The sequence below is a fragment of the Pan troglodytes genome, chromosome 6, assembly GCF_028858775.2.
Source record: "Pan troglodytes isolate AG18354 chromosome 6, NHGRI_mPanTro3-v2.0_pri, whole genome shotgun sequence".
Taxonomy (NCBI): Eukaryota; Metazoa; Chordata; class Mammalia; order Primates; family Hominidae; genus Pan; species Pan troglodytes.
In genome coordinates this window covers 46,365,674-46,380,796 of record NC_072404.2, presented here as the reverse complement: position 1 = coordinate 46,380,796, position 15,123 = coordinate 46,365,674, and the positions used below count along the sequence as shown (strand labels likewise).

The 15,123-nt window shown below is 40.4% G+C and overlaps 1 protein-coding gene across 5 annotated transcripts in view; it reads right to left on the bottom strand.

Annotated features, from left to right (window-relative positions):
- Positions 1-15,123, bottom strand: part of LOC112209777 (uncharacterized) — a 161,131-nt gene that overhangs the window by 57,567 nt on the left and 88,441 nt on the right. The gene's annotated exons all lie outside the window — the stretch shown is intronic.

Sequence of the window (15,123 nt, the reverse complement as noted above, 5' to 3'; positions counted from 1 at the left end):
GAAATAAAAATAATTTTTTTCCATCATGCAAAAATTATTTGGGGCAGCAACACTGAACGTTAAAATGGAGAATTTTTCTGAGCTCACAGTAATTAATGAGACCTTTTCAAGTTTCTCAAAATTTGTGAGTCTGCTTAAGGGAAAAGAGTCATTAACATAAGCAAAAAAGGAAGAAATTATGTGATGCTCACTGGAAGCAATGGGTGTGGTATTTTATTTGTTTTGTTTGTTTGTTTTATCATTCAAACCTGCTGGCTCCTAGCCTTCTTCATATAGTAGTCTCAGGGTTTTTTTTGTTTTTTTGTTTGTTTGTTTTGAGATGGCGTCTTGCTTTGTCACCCAGGCTGGAGTGCAGTGGCGCAATCTCAGTTCACTGCAACATCTGCCTCCCCGGTTCAAGCGATTATTCTGCCTCAGCCTCCCAAGTAGCTGGGATTACAGGCACTTGCCACCACGCTTGGCTCATTTTTGTATTTTTATTAAAGACGGGGTTTCACCATGTTGACCAGGCTGGTTTCAAATTCCTGGGCTCCAGTGATCTGCCCGCCTCGGCCTCCCAAAATGCTGGGATTACAGGCATGAGCCACCATGCCCAACCCAGGTTATTTTAAAAGGAAATATTTGGCTCGCTCCTTAATCACATTCTCGTCTTATATTTCCTGTCTACCACCATCCATTGTCTGTCTGATTCTCTAACATTCTGAACCTTCTTCCTGGTCCCTCTGAAATGCAATTCTGTCTATGCCTGTCTACAGTGTCCAGAGAAAAAATATGAAATTGGAAGCTTGTGAGGAGATTGCAGTGACCAATGGAGCAGCTCTGAGAAATAACCCACTCAGAGGCTGCCTGTCAACTCCCCCAGTAATGACCCAGTTCCTAAGCTAAGCCATCCTCAGGTATAAAGGGTATTAAGGGTTTAGTCAAACAGGTCACTTGATAGCTGCGGTGGACATCTGCCCTTTTTATCAGCCAGACATCTATTCCCTACTAAGAAATAGATATTTACTAAGACTGTCACTTGCAACAAGCAAGTGCCGAACTAGGGGAAACTGCTACTGTTGATTTGCGAAAATTAGTCTCTGGGGAGGACTGAGATGTTTCACTGAAGATGTACTGCACAAGTTCCACTTCATGTTTTCCAACCTTTTTTTTTAACTTTTATTTTAAGTTCAGGGGTACAAGTGCAGGTTTGTTACATAGTAAATTTATGGGCGATTGTTGGATAGATTATTTCATCACCCAGGTATGAAGCCTAGTACCCATTCATTATTTTTCCTGATCCTCTCCCTCCTCCCACCGTCCACCCTCCAAGAGGCCCCAGTGTGTTTTGCTTCCCTCCCTGTGTCCATGTGTTCTCAACATTTAGCTCCCACTTATAAGTGAGAACATGCATTATTTGGTTTCTGTTCCCATGTTAGTTTGCTAAGGATAATGACCTCCAGCTCCGTCCATGTCCCTGGCAAAGGACATGATTTTATTCTTTTTTATGGCTGTATAGTATTCCATGGTGTATATGTACCACATTTTTGTTATCCAGCCTATCACTGATGGGCATTTAGGCTGATTCCATGTCTTCACTATTGTGAATAGTGTTGCAATGAACAAACATGTGCATGTGTCTTCATAATAGTGCAATTCGTATTCCTTTTAGTATATACCCAGTATTGGGATTGCTGGGTCGAATGGTATTTCTCTCTTTAGGTATTTGAGCAATCCCTACACTGTCTTTCACTATCAACCTTTTGAAAGCTCCTTCCACCTGCTCACTCATTCTCCACTTCCAAAATCCCACTCTGATATCATTGGAGTTCTACCTGACCTTCTCAGCACTAGTCCTGTAAAAATCCTGCCATACTTTCCTTGTTGATGAGACTGCATTTGTGAGTGTTTTCCCTTGCCCAGCAAGAATAAATTTAATTTAACCAACCAATTATCCCTAATGGGCTTGTGGGACTTTTGGCATTTCCTTCTGGTAAAAGCACCTCGAATTCTCTTGGGAGAACTCATCCATAGTCTCGATGCACATGTTTCCAGGCATTACTGACTTTGCTCTCATTTCTAAGTGTGAACACGTGGCTCTGGCCTATGCAACAATCACATCCCTCTTGACAGATGAACCAGTGCTGGGCACATGAATCAAGCCAGATGATCAGAAGCAATGAGCATCAACCTGAGGATAGTTCTAGAGCTACTGGTGAATAGGCATTTTTCTTTCAACTGGGGTTGCTAAGCCAGGAGCTTCCCGAGGCCATTTTGAAACTATATGAAAGAGGCTGCCTGAAACAGAGAGAAAGCAATTCCTAGGGACAGCATTTTCGAGCATAGATCTTTCATGCTTGAACTCTGTTTGGACTTTTAGTTATGTGAACCCATTAGCTCCTTCTTCAGTGAAGCTAATTTGAGTTACTGCCTATTGCTTGTAATAAAAAAAAATATTAACAGAAAGTCAATAATCAAGTTACTGCTTATTCTGTGTGGACAAAACCCAGCTGGTACCTTAATCTAGTAACTGGGGTTGTTTATTCCTCTTGCCCTCCCTTAATCCATTTGCCATAATATTGTTTCCAAATATTTGCTCTTTCTCTATGGTGGGATTATACATCCCCACCCTGTGTTGTGATCTGTCCACATCCTAGGGAAGGAGCACATGAGATCACCTCATTGATGAACTTAGCCCACTGTGCTTTAGCCAATGGGTTATAAATGTCCATAACATCAGCTTTATTTTACCAGAAGCTTTACATCATATGGTAAATGTGATGTAAAGATAGCCCAGGGTCTTCTGCATTCCTGCCCTCTGCCATGAGAATAGCAGTTCTCCTATAGAAACTTTTTGTTCAATCTGGGTGCCAGACATCTACAACCCTCATGTATCTTTAGCAAGAAATACTGTTCTTGTTGTAAGCCATCCAGATTTCTTGGAGCTGTTTCTCACTGTTGCAAAAACTAAAGCATCTTAGTTCATCTTGGCCTAGCATTGCCTTGATTTGACAATTCTAATCTCATACTTTTAAATGACAAGGACCTCATTACCTGCTGCCTGTCTGAATCTCCTAACCCCAAGGGGGAGAAGGGGCAAGAGGATCTGGGGAAGAAGGAGCCAGGGCTGAGAGTCCACCCCTGAGACAGCATGAGTTCAAAGACCGTAGTGCCAGAAGACTCAGAAACAGTAGAAACAACACTGACTACAAAAGCTGGAGGAAAGACAGAAACAGCAACGAACTTGTAAAGGTCCAGATCATACATGAAGCAAGGAGCCAAGAATTTAGGACCTAGGGCTCAAAACTACTAAGGGTAGGAGAAATAAACCTGGCTGATCTGGGAATGGTATAGGGTGGGAAAGTGAATCCTGATTACTTTGTTAAGTTCACATTAAACGTCCTTGATGGAGCAGAAATCACCTCTACCCAGATCCCCTCACATTCTGCCCAGTGTTGGGATATCCCAGTGGGTTGCTTTCATGCACTTTAAGCCACTCTTAAGGTGGCAAGAAGATTCATTAACAGTTTTCCACCCCATATCCTTTCAATCACCACTGGCAGTAGAACTGAGTGCAGTGCTGGCCAAAGTCCCATCTTTCTCTCCCACATGCCCAATTATTTCTTCCTTTCACATGGTTGGTGTGGGAAGTTGGAATGGGGTGTTGGGGTTTCACATTGGGCTCTTTGTGGAGGAGCCCTGAAGAAAGCTGTAGAAAAAAGGACAGAATCCCATGGTGCTGACAGCCGAAGGTAGAATGCTGCAAATTTGATATCTTTTATGCTTTCCATGAAGTTATATTTTCCCTAGTAGTAGTTTTCCTGATTTCCGAAAGAAAGAGTGGGTTAGGCTCAGTTGTCAGGAGGAAAACCAGCCAGCTGTTCAATTCAGATTGTCTCCCTCAATTCTTTGCCTGTTTGCATTTGTGTTTTGCTATACTTGGCATGCCAGAGGGTGTCATGGTGGTGATCAGGAATGTTAAAAGCAGTGGGAGGGGTCATAGTTGCTATGAAATGGTGCTGTGGGTAAAGAGTACAATGAGTTGTTAAACCCCATTCTGTGCAATGGAAGGGTAGGTGGACCCATTATAAATAAAGCCTGTCAGATGTGCGGCAATAAAGGTGCTTTATTAGAAAGACCCATCTGTAAGATCTATCCATGGGTGAAGAGTATGAAAGAGAAGAATGAGGGCATGTGCACTTAGAGACAAAGACTTTGAACAGCGCTCTTCAAGGCTAAAAATGAGGCCCAGATGCAGGTGCCAGGTAGTCTGGGGAAGTGAAAAACTTCCCTCATGTATGGTCTGGCTGTGGCCAATGTGGATGGAGTAAACTGCTGTAAGGTGTGTGGGTGGGGGCGGGAGTGAGATTTCTAATACTCTGCTTTTATTTTGGTGACTAGCTACATGTACTAAATTGCTGTGCTATTACATTCTGAACTCCTTTTATACTTTCTTATTTATTGTTTTACCGCCCCCCCCCCCACCCCCGCAACTTAGCACAGGCATTGTTCTTTGTTCTGTGGGTGATAATTGCTGAATAATAACAATTATGGCAACAAATGGTTAATTAAATGAATGAATGATATAGATCCACACAGGAGTACTATCAGGAGTACTATCAGGTAAAAATAGCCTTAACACCAAGCTGTTTTCATAAAGTAGATTCATTTACAGATTTTTTATTATTGTTAGAGACAGAACTTCTTTTAATGAAAAAAATGTTAGATGATAGCCAGTAAAACACATTTAATTGTTAATTCTGGGCTTAGAAGAAGAAGATACAGTAAACGGGAATATCGCCATACGTTTTACAACAATCATTTGAAAAGGCAGTCATTTTCCCAAGCAGTTCACATTTGATCACCTCCATTAAGGACTTCACACAAGGGAACCATGGTATCTTTCTAACAAAGGCACCGGAGGTATTCAAGCCATTGTCATCTAATAGCAAAGCCCTTAATCCTGCCCGCCTACCTTCTAATCTTATATGCAATATAGTTAGTTTGTAAGGCTAGAGAAAAACATGCATAGTTGACTAATTATTTAGGACTCCAGGGTAATTCTTAAAGGAGAGAGTGTTAATTCCCAGGCACCCCTCAGCAAGCCTCTGCTGATGTTTTTCTTGCATCAAAGTAAAAAGTTCATGTATCATTATAGGGTACAGTCTCTGAAGATCTATTCCATCTCAGAAAAAAATGCCTTTGAAGAATTTAGGTGATACATAGTCCCATTAATGGTGTATTGCACAAAGTAATTATGCACACAGAATCATTATATTTATAAGGAAGTTTGAACACTTTTGAAATGAGGGCTGTTGGTTTTTGTTTTGCTTTGTTTTATTTTGTTCTTGGTAGCTTCCGGTACTATTATGTTCATCCCATGATTGAAGATAGTCTTAGGGTTAATTTTTTAATTTTTTACTCCCAAAGAGCCAGTTACAATTAGGTTAGTAAAGCCTAATTTATTTCCATCTCTGTCCACCCAACAAGTTTGGTTAAATAGGACCAAAGCTAGTAATTAGAAACCAGGAATTCTGCTACCCACCCACCATTAGTAAGGCGGGTACATGGAATTATTTTGGTAGTAGCAGAAATGGGTACGTCTTTTTTTTTTTTTTTTTTGAGACAGAGTCTCACTCTGTCACCAGGCTGGAGTGCAGTGGCTCTATCTTGGCTCACTGTAACCTCTGACTCCCTGGTTCAATCGATTATCCTGTGTTAGCCTCCTGCGTAGCTGGGATTACAGGGGTGCGCCACCATGCCCAGCTAATTTTTGTACTTTTAGTAGAGATGAGATTTCACCATCTTGGCCAGGATGGTCTCAATCTCCTGATCTCATGATCTGCCCGCCTCAGCCTCCCAAAGTGCTGGGATTACAGGTATGAGGCACCGCACCTGGCATGGGTAGGTCTTCATATATTCACATTATCTTATGGATTGTTAGCTAACAGGTGATTGCAATCGGGGAGCGTTATATTTTGCCTCACTTAGCACAGCATTTTAATGTATCACCCGCTTAACAGGTATTCACTGAGATACTTTACAAGGCACTGTAGGGATACACATCATAAAAAGTAATCCCCACCTTCAAGAAACTAATAATCTGTTGTTCTAACCAATGAAAAAGAAAATTAATACTCAGTCCTTTTCTGATTCCAGGTCAGATCACCAGTCTTTTGGGAAATTTAACCAGAATAATGCTGGAAATGGGAACAAGAAGCTGGTTTTAGGAGACAGGAGGAGATAAGCAGTTGAGTTCCAGGTGTACTTATTTTGAAGTGAGAGAGTGGGAACATCTGAATGGTAATATCCCAGAAACAGCTGAAAATAGAAGTTTGGAGATCACAAGTGTGTATGTACTATATCAGGATAGAGTGATCAAACAAAACGAGGAAATGAACAAGGTTCCTGAGCAGCCAAGTGTAGTGATAGACAAACAGATGCCCTGGAATAGAGCAGCAGATCAGGACTGTGGTTAGGTAATTGGAAAGAAAGGAAAACACAGGAGAGAAGTTGGAAAAACAAAAATAGTTGTTTCCAAGCTGAGCTTCTAATTTCCCTTACCTTCTAAATAGTCATAGAGTACTACTACTATCTCTAAAGTCACAAAGTGTCTGAGAGGCTCAGAAGATCAAGAGCCAAGAAGGCGTTCAATTGACATTAGTGATGATGGTAAAACAAATAAAGGCTGTTGAAACTGGAAGACCAAGAGCTTGTCAGTTACTAATTTTATCATATAAAGCCTTGCATTCCTGCGAAGAAAATGGGGGGCAGAGGTACTAATGAAACCCTAGTTAGGGAATTGATCTCGGAAGGGATATTTATTTGTAGATTATTTTCCAAGCTTTAGGTAATAAATAAATAAACAAATACACAAATTAAAAGTCATGTGGAATACTACAGCGAGAGGTAGATGAAGGAGTTTAGTATAAATCCATTTCAATAAGAAAATAAGAAGACACCTCAACGTGTATGTCTGTGCCTGGATATTCAGCATGTCTCCTTAAACTACAGAGAGTGAAGAGCCTGCTCTGAGTGCAAGATGGTATTTTATTTTGGTGTCTAAGCTACTAATGATCTTCCTGGAATCCACAACTATTTCTTTAAATCCTTTTGCAGCTCAGTTTTGAAGAATTATGTCAGTTTTTTAGTCTTCTTGCCTACTTCTCTAGATCCCAGAAAATTAGGCCACTAACAGAGTAAATATTTTTGGGGGCACCGTGGCAAAATTTTGGTTGTCAGACAAATTAAGTCACAGCATCCCGCAGGGAAGCCATATCAGAGGAATACGGAAATGGGAAGAATGAGGCTAAATGCCACTACATTTAAATGCTGGGTGTAGCCCAGAAGACTCTGCACGGGAAGCCTGTTCTGACTTCTATGTATATAATTGTGTGCTCCATGCACGTGAGTGCTGTACGCTGTGTCCTGTGTCTAAATGCTTCATGTTGCCTGCTTCCAGTCCCTACAGGTTCATTTCTCATCTATACTATTCTTGTCCCAGAGTATAAAACACCATGAGGATTTTACTAATTGGAAAACACCCCAATATAATTGGTCTGTAGGAAACTCCAAGTTTACAGATGGCATTTATCACTGTTAAAAGAATAAGCAAAAATATTATTTTAAAAAACTTGGCGCATGAATGAACATTTCTCTGAAAGAGAAAAGGATTCTTTATACACGGTGCAAGTGCTTCAGAGTGGTTTTCATGCTGTATACAGCTGTTTTGAGGGTAAATGAGGCTTTCTAAAAAAGGACAAGGAAGAAAAGGAAGGAAACTAACATTTCAAACAACATACTACGTGTTAGTTGCTGTAGTAGATGCTTCATAGACATTATTTCCATTTCATTTCATTTATGAGAAGCTTTAATTATATTTGCAATTGGCAGAAATTTCAATTTTCATTAGGGAAATAATAAAAGGAATTGAGGATGACTGGAAGGACAAGGTGGCATTGAAAGAGATATTTTAAGCCAAGGTACATTTGGCAGGCGGCATGGAATTGAGGAGTCTGAGAGACACCATAGACCAAAACATTCTTAGTCATCTCTAAGAGCAAGGCTGTTTTCTGAGGAAGTACAATGGCAAATGTTGGTTGGATGAATCATAATTAGGTAAGAGGAAACAATTAAACCTGTATTAAAGAGGACAAGGAGAGTAAGCAATGAATGAACTGAAAGGAAAACTGAGAAATTAAGAATATGAGTGGGCACGGTGGCTCACGCCTGTAATCCGAGCACTTTGGGAGGTCGAGGTGGGTGGATCACCTGACGTCAAGAGTTTGAGACCAGCCTGGCTAACATGGTGAAACCTGGTCTCTACTAAAAATACAAAAATTAGCCGGGCGTGGTAGCACATGCCTGTAATCCCTGCCACTCAGGAGGCTGAGGCATGAGAATCGCTTGAACCTGGGAGGCAGAGGTTGCCGTGGGCCAAAACCATGCCACTGCACTTCAGCCTGGAAAACAGAGTGAGACTCCATCTTAAAAAAAAAAATTAAGAATATGGGCATTGCCTAGCTGTTCTCCAAACACCTGCAAAAATTTATATATAATTTATATATAAATATAAAGAGTATTTATATACTCTTCCCTCAATCTGGTCATGACTTGCATATCATCAAAACTTTAAATCGTTTGCCAAACTCGAAATTAAACTAGGCTTTTAGAAGTCAGGATCACGGTTGCTCTGGGGGTAGGCAATAGCTGGACAGAAGCCCAGCGGAGGATTCCTGGGAGCTGGCACAGTTCTGCTCTTGGTCTGGCTGCTGGTTACAGGGGTTCAGTTTGTGGAAATTCATCAAGCTATACAATTATGATATGTGTTTTTCTCTGTATACATACTAGACTTCAATAAAAAATGCTTGACAATTCAAATAAAGTATCTTGTTACAGATACTTTGAGTTTCCCTGATTACTTCTGTGTCTGTGCATCTTTTTTATTTTGTTGGTCATCAGTATTTCCATTCCATACATAGATGAAAAGAGACTTCAACCTATCATAGTAAAATTTAGATTTTCAAAGTTAAAGAATTCAGCAAGGCATACACACAGACACACACACGCACACACACACACACATATCTTACATATAAATAGAATACAAAGTCTACTTCACCATGTTATCAAACCAAATTGGGGTCCACTGGCTGGTGCAATAAGGCAAACAACCACACTGAGATTTGCAGCAGGAGAAACGAGGGTGCTTATTTGCAGGGCACCAAACATGGAGACTTGGGCAGCTCTTGCTTCAGCCCTGACTTCTCCAATGGCTTACAGGTAAGGGTTTTTAAAGGTGGGAAGGCGGAAGCTGCAGGCAAAGTCATAAATCAGTAATGGAGGCTCTACATTGGTTTGACTTTAAAAGGTAGGACATCTCAAAGCAGGGGCCATGAGTCATAGGTGGATTCAAAGCTTTTCTGATTTGTGATTGGTTAAGGAGGAGAAGCTTTGTCTAAAAATTTTCGGTTATCAGAAAAGAATGCTAGCTCTGGCTCATGAACGTGACCTCCTCTAGGCCCCCAGGAAGAAATTTAGAACAAAACATGGCAGTCAAGGTTCAGTCCTCAGCTCCCCCCTCATTTGAGGTCTGTGCCAGCAGATTCGTTTGGTGGGGGTCTGGGTTTCTGAAGAACGTATGTATATCTTAAGATATGAAACATCTGTTAAGATGTTATCTTTAGTTTCTATAGGGAATGATTCTTCCTTGGCTATTGTTTTAGGTTGCTATTACCTTCTTATTTATCAAGTTGCTTATTTACTTCTCAGGCCTACCTAGGTGCCTGGAATTTCCTTTGACAGAACTTGAGATTTTTCTTTATTTTCATGCTTGCCAGGGGTTGGGGGTTGGTCACAGGTTGCTAAGAGGGCTCCCTGTTCTGTCTCAACCATAGGAAAAATTTCACCTAAGTTAATTCTAAAGAAAAAAAGATCAGACTTCAGATCTCACCTTCACAATATTAAACGATACATTATCATAAATGCAAAAGAAATACTATTCCATATTAAATAATTCCAAAATAAACCTCATATACAGTCTTTCTATAAAATGTATCAAAAGCATTTCCAGTTAATTAATAAAAAGAAAAAGAAAATTATCATATAAATAAATTGCAGGTTAACGTTAACACCTAAAAGTAGAATTTAAAACTAGTGCACATATCAAAAATCATTCTAAGTAAAAAGTCTTTAGGGAAATTAAAATATACAGAATATATAACACAATAAAAAGGGGGGAAGGGAATAAAAAAAGGGAAAGCAAATCTAAGGTAACAACATTAAGTTGGATGTGCAATTTACACCAAAAAAGTATAAACATACTTAATTCTCTTATTAAAAGATTAGGTGAAGGCTAAAGTGGACTAAAATAGACAGCTTCAAAGATGGTCATTGGAGCATTCCTCTTAATAGCCAGAAGCATAAATTTCCACCTATTCCTTCATCTTGGCTTGAAGTAAGGGACCAAGATGAGACCATTTTTTGACCATTCTGTCAAATTGTATATGGAACAAACAAAATTCATACAAATTGTGTATGGAACAAACACAAATGTCTTCCACATAATGATGAACAAACAGGAAATAGGACGACATGGGAAAAGGCAGGAGTTCAGAAGAGGGAGCACCATTCTGAGTTAATAGATTAAATTCATTCATTTAATTTTATTATTTCCCAAAACCCTGCTAAAATCCCATAAAAAAAGACATTTACAAAGAGCACACAAATCCACAAGAACATTGAGAACATGGGAGAAGACAACAGCAACACATTTCTTGAAAATGGATGCAAGGAAACAGACAAGGTGTAAACAGGCCAGTCATGGAGGAAGCTGAGAGCCCGCAGCTGTGTGTGGCTTGGTCATGGTAAAAAGGCTCCCACTCTGGAGGCTGAGTTGGAGCTGAAATCCTGGCCACACATTTCTCCAGTCAAGCATGCACCCTGACATGGGGCTATGTCTGCCCTGAAGAAGGGGTGCCTTTGCTAATTCATTCAAAGCCATCGTGGGCTCAGCAACTGCCTTTGTCTAGAAGAGCATTCTTATCCACATACCCATATATCTCAGTCGGGGCTCTCCTGAGAGTTCAACCCAGTATACACTCAGAATCCTCAAAATGCTTGAGAACTGTCAGCACTAAATCTCTAAATCTCTGGCTCATGGGGCATAGAAGCCTGCTAAATTAAGGAGAATCACATAAGTTGTTTGGGAAGCACCTACATCTCCCGACCCCTTACTCCATACATGAGGCAGCTGCTCCTCACTGCTGCTCCCTCATCCTCTCTCCTAGATTTCTGAAGGTTTTTTTCCCCTAGAGACTGTAAAAACAGGTTCTCTGGACTGGGAGTACAGTTGAGAGCCTTTGGATCTTATCAACATCCGGGGAATTAAGTAGACTGCCGGCATACAGAATGCTGACTCCCAAGACACCTCCTCCCAGCCTCACGCCTTTTCTTTGCTCTCGGAAAACCAGCAGTCAGACCTTAACCTAACAGGCAAGATGCCTCTCTGGGGAATGTGCCCAGACCAAACGAACAGATCTGAAAATACTGACCTCAAGGCAGCCCAACCAGTGGCCCACACAAAATATCTTAAAGTGAAGCTCAGAGTTGACAAGCCCCACCACACCAGCATGGGTTTAGAATTTCCACGTGGCTTTCTTTCCTCCCACTCTTTATCTTGACCATGCCATCAAGAATGGCCATACATATGAGGAAAGCCCCTTATGTGGAGGACAGGCAAACAGAAGGATGGGGGATAGTTTCGTAGTTAGGAGGGTGTTAAAATGCACTCTGAGGAGTTGAGTTTAGAGCAAACTCTTGAATGAAGCAAGAAAAGGATGCATGCAAATATCTGGGGGAAGAGCGTCAGGCCAAGAGCAGAACAGGTGTGCTAAGACAGCGTACTGTCTAGGGTACATGAGGACCAGCTAGCTTGCCAGTGCAGGTGGATTCACAGGTAATAAGTAAGAGGAGAGTGGTGGAAGCTGAGGTCAATGGGGGAGGCCCCTTGGGGGGAATGGACCTTGGTAGATGTGATCAGCTGTGATAAGAGATTTGAAATTGTTAGTGTGATGTGAAATTGTTATTGTGATGTAAAGTAATTGCAGGGTTTTGAGTAGAAAAGTGGCATAATACATGACCTGGTTCAGCTTTTTTTTTTTTTTTTGAGATGGAGTCTTGCTCTGTCGCACAGGCTGGAGTGCAGTAGCACCATCTCGGCTCACTGCAACCTCTGCCTCCCCAGTTCAAGTGATTCTCCTGCCCCAGCCTCCCAAGTAGCTGGGATTACAGGCATGTGCCACCACGCCTGGCTAATTTTTTGTATTTTTAGTAGAGATGGGGTTTCACCATGTTAGCCAGGATGATTTCGATCTCCTGACCTTGTGATCTGCCCGCCTCAGCCTCCCAAAGTGCTGGGATTACAGGCATGAGCCACTGTGCCGGGGCCCTAATTCAGCTTTTATTTATTTATTTTTAATTTTTTTTAGAGATGTGGTCTCACTATGTTGTCCGGGCTGGCCTTAAACTCCTGGCCTCAAGCCATGCTCCCACCTCCAGCTCCCAAAGCACTGGGATTACAGGCATGTGCCAGGCTGAAATTCAGATTTTAGAAGGATCCCTTGACTGCAGAGTGAAAAATGGACTCCAGACTGGGCAGGGATGGAAGCACAAAGATGGGTTTTTGGAAACTATTCTAATAGTCAAGGTGAGAGATGATGTGGCTTGGACTAGAGTCAAAGCGATTGGAGCAGTGAGAAGCAGCTCTATTTGGGTCTAGTCATAAGGTAAAAAATGGCCCTAAGGATTTTTGTCCAAGCAACTTGAATGGAGATGCCACTTCCTGAGTGGGGAAGACTGTGGGAGGAGCAGGTTTGAAGAAAAAAAGTTAAACAAGCAGTTTTGTTTTTGACAAGTTAAGGTGTAGATATTCTCAGATATCCCATTGCAGATATTGAGTACACAGTTGTTTATAAGACTCCGCAAGTCAGGGCAAAGAGGCAAAGCTGGAGTTTGGAGCTAAAATTTAACCTGCCAAAAAGTCATGGAATTGGTTGTCAATGTGTAGGAAATAATTGTTGGCTGAGAAAGCATAGCTTGCAAGACTGGGCCCTGGGGCACTCTAATATTTAGAGGTCAGCGAGATGAGGAGGACACTGTACAACCCAAAGAAGAGGCAGCCAATGAGGACAGCAAAACCAAGAGTGTGGTGTTCCTGAAATCAGTATAGCTTCCACATAAAATCTGTGATTGCCAAGTTTTAAACATTTGGTAAAAGTCTGCATCAGAAATACATCAGTATGTTCTCACATAACACTTAAAAAATAAACATACAGAAAGAGCACAAAGTAAAGGTCCTCATCATGGCCCAATCTTATTTTCTAGCATAGAAGTAAACCTTTTTTAACTATTCATTGTATATATCTTCCAGTCAATCTCCTCAATTTTATGTGCATGTGTTTGTTTGTGTGTATGGGGGGATGCATACATATTCATGTATTTTTGTGTATATATATATAGATAGATAGATAGATATATTTGTGTGTGCATAATTTTTACTCTTTATATAAATGGGATCATTTGTTCATAGTGCGCGAAATTTCTTTCTATACTTAAGAATGTGTCATGGAGTGGTTTTTCTTCATGTCAATATGTATAAATTCATGTCTTTTTTCTTTAACTTGTACAGATTATCCTACAGTATAGAGGCACCATAATCCATTCAAGCATACTCCTATTGATAAACATATGTAATGTTTCATGTTTTCACAATTAAAACAATGCCATAGTGAAAATTTTTGCACACACTTTGTGTATACTTATTCCCAAGGATAGATCTCTATGCATAGACTAGCCAGATTTATGGTACACACTTTTAAAATGTTGATAGATACTACCATATTCCTTGACAACACTGAATATTATCAATTTGGTATGCTGCCACTCTGGTAATAGATACTTGGTGTGATTTGCATTTCCCCAGTTACTGGTGAAGTTCAGTCGAGTATCTGTTCATGATTTTGGACTGCTTGTATTTCTTCTCTGGGGATTGCCCATTCATTTTTTCAGATTTTTCTAAGAAATTGATTTTCTCCATCTAAGAGGGTCTTACCTAACTCATGATTCTAAAGATGTTTAACAATATATTCTATTGGTTCTTTACAATTTTATTTTTTATTGTTAGATGGTTAATCCTCTTGTAGTTAATTTTATGTACAGTGTTATGAAGTGATCTAACAGTTTAGGTTTTTTTCCCCGAGTGAACAATGAATTTTTCTAACACTTCAACTAAAATTTCTATTTCTTTTTCCCTACTCACTGTGTTGCTGCTGGCTTCCCAGAGTTGAAGCAGGGCCTTAAGTGAGAGTTAAGAGTCAAGAGAACCCTTACGTGGCTGGTTCTGATACAAGATACAATTGACATAATCTGTTGTTGGTTTCCTCTGACCACAGCAGTGGCTTCAGACTGACTCTTTCTCTAGGGCACTTCTATGGGCTTCTCAGGAATTCCCTTGTTGGGCACCTGCAGCTGCAACTCCCATGGCCGTGTGGCAGTGCCTCATCTTCACAGCCACTTCCACGTCCCTGACCTTTGCAACCAAACATATATGTCTAGGTCATCCAGACACACACAAAACTATCCTTTCAAAGGAGAAACGGTCCCACTTTTAATGTGACTCTGAATGTTTTATTAAACATGCCAATAATTGAAAATGCTTTTTATAATTGTATAAACCTAGAATGAATTCCAATTTGCATAGACACACAAAGTATTTTTACATCATTTTAATATATTCAATGATCTACAAGTGAAAATACTAAGTGAATCAAGAGATGATTGTACTTTTTTGTGTTCAGCATTTCTCCAAAGTTAACATTTCAGAAAATCACATCAAATGACAAGGTCCATGACTCGCTAGTTCCATGCCCCTGTATTGTTTGTATTTGTAGCTGTCACATCTTGGTGCTTCTGTGTATAGTCATAAACAACCAACCACTACAGTATGTTTTCTGTTTTTTTTTTTTAGTCAGATTCAAGCATTTACATGAAATACATATTTTCCTTTGGTGTTCTTCACGTCAAGCCATTACAGTGATTTTCATTTTTCATTTAATTTTTCACTGTATATGTAGGTAGGATATATAG